The 6,145-nt window shown below is 49.8% G+C and overlaps 1 pseudogene; it reads right to left on the bottom strand.

Moving 5' to 3' along the window:
- Nucleotides 1-697: 697 nt before the first annotated feature.
- Nucleotides 698-5,914, bottom strand: LOC149338838 (uncharacterized; annotated as a pseudogene).
- Between the last annotated feature and the right edge of the window lie 231 nt (nucleotides 5,915-6,145).

The raw sequence follows: 6,145 nt of genomic DNA, 5'->3' as shown, positions 1-6,145 counted from the left end.
ACCTCTGCCTATAGCGAGGACCTATATTATCATCCTGAATATTGCCTTCCGTTTCCCGCTCTTGTTTCAAACGAAGACGTTTTATTCTTGCAGCTACAACGGTATTTCAATCATTAACGTGTCAGAGTGGGAAATGCCCGCCATTAACTGGATTTCTTCAGCGCCAAAAGTGCGAGGGGTGAATACGTAAAGCAGCGCAGACAAAACAGCCAGAGCTATTACGGCCAGTCATTCGCCTAAGACAGAAGTAATTGGCTTACCACTTAACGGAGAACAAAAAGAAAAGCAGCCCTCGTTCAGTACACTTATGGTGGAACGTACTCAGGACGGCATAGTGTCCATACAGATTAGCAGCGTTTAGGAAAGTATACGAATGGCATGAGCAAGACGAACTGCGCATAACTGATGAGTATTGGTTGTGGAGGTATTCATCTCTTCAACGGCGCTCGTTACTAAGGCGTGGGGGCGGTCATTACGGGAGACGTTCAATAGGGGGTCTCTAGTAAGTCGATCCATTGAATGCAGTTAGTCCAGTTTTGTTTTCTATCAAGGCGACCCACGAGTCCACTTCCGCTGACGGCAATTTCGTTTTATCGAAGTACGCTGAGTGCCGCTGAGGTAACGGCTATAGCTCGACGATTTCTCGGAGTCAACGTGAACGCTACGCAGATCGTGCCGTTTGAATAATTTTGTGGGTTCAGGCGACGTGGTGCTGGGTGGCGTGTGGATGCTGCTGCGTTACCGCAGTTGTCCTTGTGGCGTCTTTGTTGGCGGCGGTCGTGCTGCTGCGCGCGCGCGGTGTCGAATAGGGGGCTGGGATGTAGGCGGCGAGGGCGGAACCGGTGGCACATCCCTGGCGTCCGCAGACGCTGCGCCTTCGAGGACACTGTTTGGAAGGACTAGGCGGACGCCCCAGCTCTGGCGCCACTGCATGAGTGCGCGGTGGTGGCGGCACACCATGAGGTAGATGTGGGCGATGCACATGAACCCCGCCAGGGCCACAATGATGCCAGTGAGCACACAGCCCAGCACCGGCGAGATGCCGTTGATCTGGACCGCGAAGAGAAAGGCGGACACCAGCAGCAGGATGGCGCCGAAGAGGGACAGCAACATTTCCACTAGGATGCACCAGAGATTCCCCTGCCTCCTCGGTTCGCGGATCCAGTCCAGGATGTTTATAGGTGGCCGCTCGACCTGCGCAGTGGTTGTATTTATTGTGGCAGCAGGTCTAATAACGCGAATGCATGTAATTTCCCCAGCCATATGAAATGAAACGCGAAGAAGGCAGTAAAAAAAAATGTTAGCTGATGGAGGAGAACGATTGGTGACGACCAGAATCCTTCCCGAAGAATGGTTGATCTTCGCGCCTTTTCAAACGAAGTCTGCATTAACTAAGGTTTCGCTAGCTGCATGTGTTTTTTTTGCCTGATCGCATTTATTTGACTGATTAGGGTTTACAGAACGCAGATTCGTACTAATTTCAAGTAAATGAACATAGGCACAAGTCATTTCCGACATGAGAACTCTTGAGCCAACGGCACCTTTATTTGAAGTCAGCGACATCGCTCGCCCAGAAATGACACCATTGAAAAATCTGGTTCGTCTATCGGCCGCGATGTGGCGCTTCTAGTATAGATCGCTCGTGTATGTCATGGTACGGGCTGTTTTCATCGCTGCCAAGGGTTTCTCACTGAAGAGGCCGCTCGAGAAGGAATAAAGAACTAACATTTTTCCGCCCTGTCATCGTGACATGTCGCTGGTTATTAGGCACCCACTTCAACTTATTGCATATCCGGAGCAGGCTTGAAGGCTGGTGAGAAAGAGTGAAGAAAGAGGAACAGGAGCCAAAACATGCTGCATGTCGCTAGCACTTAAAGGGATACTGAGGCGGTTTTCGAATCAGCTAATTTTTTAGGGCTTTGAAGTAGTGTCATTGCTGATCACGTCTGTGAAATTATCTTTTCGATTTTGGCTAAAACAGTGGCGCAATCACGAATTAAAAACGCGATGTTCAAATCTCCCGCGCCCCGCGCGAGCGCAAGAGAGGAGAACAGCGGAGAGGGAAACCTCGTCCATGTCGGCCAACGTGACGTCACGTTGAGGAGCAGGGGATACTTCGGCGCACCCGAGCGAGCTTTCAGCGCGCGTTATTTCTCGTGCTGCGTGCGTTGTGACGTACAAAGCGTGTCAGCCGACCTTGAGAATCAGATTCAACACGAGGTACTACTCTGCGTTCGTGTCCATGAACAAATACGGCCGAGGCTGTGTCGTCTTCCACTGTTTTTCGGAAGATCATAAGCTCGCAGCGCAAGCGCTCGCTGCTGTGACGAAGAATTCAAGCCGACCAAAGCAAGCCTACTCTGCGCGAAGCACTTTCGTAAGAGCGGCTACATGTAGAGCTTGTCCCTAATGTGACCTCTGGAGATTTGTGTCGAAAAGGCGCGGCTGAACCATGACACAGTTCCTTCGATTTTCTCGCGCATGAGAGGCGTGTCACCATTCCAAAGAAGCGCCTCTTTTAAAAGTAGAAACATGCTCACTTAGCCCCTGAAGAAACTTTATAGAGGCGAATGTGTCGCTCTCCTTAGCTTAGGTGCGGCCAGACCACCTGAGTCGTGCTCAGCAAGGCTCGGTTAGTGATATTATACTCGGTTCGACGTGTCCAAGCAAGCAAGCAACCAGGCAAGCAGAGCAAAGTACAATAAAGCAAAGCAAGCAAGCATCGAAGCTCTTCATATGCGGCATCTCGTTTAATCGTAGCTAAGCGATTAAAATGAAAGCGTTCGACGTTGATTTCGGATGCAAATTTATGAGAAAAGTGAATGCCAACCGAGTTTTTGCAAAACAAAAACACCGCAACCTTACTCGGTTTCTTCAAGTTGTGGCAGCGGGCGAGTTGCAGCTAGTTTGGCTTTTAAACACACGCATAGTTGGCAACTACTTCACTGGACCTAAACTGCAAATCTAGGAAGGGGAAACGTTTCCGAGGCAGCGATTAATATTTTCTGGCATCTGCTGAACGCGCCACGAGTGAAGCAGCAGCCTTGTGCGCGTATTTGGCTTGGTTTCCAGCGCACAATGATTGCGTCACTATCCTGTGGTCACATGCCTCGCAGTGCTTGGCCACTGCGCTTCGCTAATTTTGACATCAACTTTGTGCTCCTTCATCGTTTCCTTGAAATACTTTCTTGCCCCAACCTGCAACGCCGGGTACTGAGAAAAGGATTTTTTCTACACAGTGCTTTGGGCCTTTTCTTTAGGATGACGCTCTTCCGGGCGAGCCAGGAGGCGTCCGGTGGTGGTAATTGACTTGAGTATTGTTCGCACCCTATCTTTTCCGAGAATACGAGCCGAGGTTGTGCTGGCACCTTTTACGTATGGTCTGCATCGCGTCTTTGACGCTGGCGTATGCTTGTGCTAGGCGTAGAATTTTTTGCTTGAGTCTTTTTTGGTTTCAGGCGATACGCGGAATGAGCAAACTGTAGCATCCTTTTCTTCGGAGGCCAGTAAAAAAAAAATAGTCGCCGTATTCGCTTTTACAACGACACGGAAAGCTGCGATCTGCACTCAACGCAGCGCCGGATAGCTTCTCCAGTCCTCAAAGTGACGTCACAACCTCTCTTGACCAATCACGGGTGGCGGCGCGCCGCGCGGCGTGCCCCGCGGCATAGGCCGCATATTTCGGCTAAAAAAGGCAATTCGCGCTTGTTTTTTGCCTTATTTAGATGCGACATTCCAGTATACAGCATGGAAAACTATAGGATGCCGCTGCCAGCATAATTTTCAAAAAAAGTGCTTCAGTCTCCCTTTAAATCAAGGAGGCATTGGTTTAGCTCAATGCTTACGCCACCTAAGAAGTGTACTCACGCAGAAAAAGCGCATGTCGTTTAGCGCGTCACAGTGTGATTATGTATCAAAATAATAGAAGGTTGATACACACCAGAATAAACTAATCTGCAAAGCTGAAGAAAAGAATTACATAAGATGCCAATCTCGTGACTGCATGCGGTGTTGCTGTCGCCAGCTGTGAGTGACGTTTATGAAAGTTATGGTAGCTAGAAAGTGGGAGGCGACGCGACCGGGAGGCGCGCACCGCTCCTCCGTTTCGTGCCTTGCGCAGGCGGCGCTGCTGTTCCTGGTGCAGTCAACGCGGGCAACGATTTCGGCTTCGCCCTGAGTTAGAAATGCTTGTTTTATTTGAGTTGAAGTTGCGTGTTTCCGCGCATATTAGCTAAAAGCGGAAGTGAAGATTTCAAGCTCTACAGTGACTGAAGGTCTACTGTTTTAGCTCGCGAGAGCGATCGACTGCCGCACCGCACTGGCTGGAGAGGATTTTCGCGGCTTTCATACGACGCCCAAGCTCTCAACAGAAGGAGCGCAACAAAAATAACCAGGCATGAACCTCAGCAACCAAAACCAACTTTAGCTTGGCGCAGGTTTCCTTATACGACCGAAGCTACTGTAATTCTTTAATTTTTATCATTCTTCGGACTTTTGACTAGCCTGTCTACCGAGGTGCAGTTTGCGAGAAGGAGGGTTAGTTATTTTTCATCATTTCTACTTCTTTATCGCAGTTGCCTCGACGCCATAGAGCAGCAGCCGCTGTGAAGGGGAGGAGGAAGATCGGCATGAATGAAGTTTCAGGCCCCTTTGAGGCGGAAGGGGAGAGAAACAGAATAGAAAACTCTATCGAGACAACTGACAAACACTAAATATTGCATTTGTAATACCTACTCTCTTATAGCGCGTTAAGCAGACATTTTCACGGTTAATGTCCCATGAGACGTCTTCGTCTCTCAAAAGCACATCTTGGGACCGATGGGAGATGATCCAGGGACCCTTTAAAGAATAATAAATACAAAGCTGTTGCTCAAATAAGCGTTTTCTGCCGCATTTTTGAGCAAGAGTGCAGACGCGGAACGCAGTAGAAAGGGTAGAAATCCCATGTACAGCACACGCTGCATTACATGGCCCATAGTTATTCAATGAAAAAACATTGAAGGACTATGCTTGGGTTAAGTAGGAGCCCACCTCAGCAATAAAGGCAGAAGCTCACATCGATAAATACGGACCACGAGTATATTTACAGGTGTAGATAACTAGATAACTACCTCGAAGAATGCATGAGCCTCTATGGGAGCAGCGTCACTTTCTGTTTGTATAAATAAAAAGTATCACAAGCAAAGGAAAATAAGGCTGCACACTTCTTCTGCGCATCACTTTGTCTAACATATCCTGTGCAGTAGAAAGTAGACGCGCGGCATGTAAACTCAGGATAGGCACGTTTCACCATACTCTGATGGTTCCCACTACATGATACTAATGTGGCTCTCTAGGGTTGCTATTCTATCGGGATACGAAAAGCAGCGTCACCTGACTCTTACTGCCGCCCTAGCCAAAGGCTTCAACACGGCAGCTGACACCAGCCATAGCGCATAGGGCGTACTGGAACTATCCATCGGGCAACCTCACATTTCAAGCCTTATGCTTCTTTTTACTGCTGCGAAAAGGGGCAGATATCTTGAGCTGCCGCTTCCAGGGTGCTTGCACCTGGTGTACAAACAGTCCAGCGTGCACTAGCGAGACGTGAATGCCCAAAACATCTGGCTACAAGGCATGCGAAAACCGAGCGACTTGTTACCTCGAACTGGTACGAGCAGATGCTGCACTGGTCGGTATTCCTGCGCGACAGCCACTCCTCGAGGCACTCCTTGTGGACGAGTCCGATGGTGCCGCGGCAGTTGCAGGGCGACAACAGGCGTCCAGCGTGCGAACCTCGGAAGCACATGCGGCACATCGTCGACTCTCCCATGGTGGAAGTCTCGTCCGCGCTTTCGGAGTCCTCGTATGCGTCGGCGCTGGCCAGCGCGGAACGCGACAAGCCCTTTTCGGGGCGCATTTCCAAACACGCCATAGCCACCTCTCCGATGGTCAGCGTTGAAACCGCATCCTCCGACCACTAAGCCTGGCGCCTTTCTCAACGCCCCTCTCGATTTCGTCTTCATTTTCTTCCTCATCGCTTAATATCGCGTCCCCCTGAACAAAGATGTATGCCCAATAGCGGCACATACCGGGCTCAGGCAGCGTTGCTTTCGTTTTCAGCCATGAGCACCTCGAAAGTGTGGCTTTGGAAAGATGACTTGGT

Source organism: Amblyomma mixtum, chromosome 6, assembly GCF_055824585.1.
Source record: "Amblyomma mixtum isolate Tamu chromosome 6, ASM5582458v1, whole genome shotgun sequence".
NCBI lineage: Eukaryota > Metazoa > Arthropoda > Arachnida > Ixodida > Ixodidae > Amblyomma > Amblyomma mixtum.
Note: the sequence above shows the minus strand (reverse complement) of the source record. Positions and strands in the feature narration are given on the sequence as shown.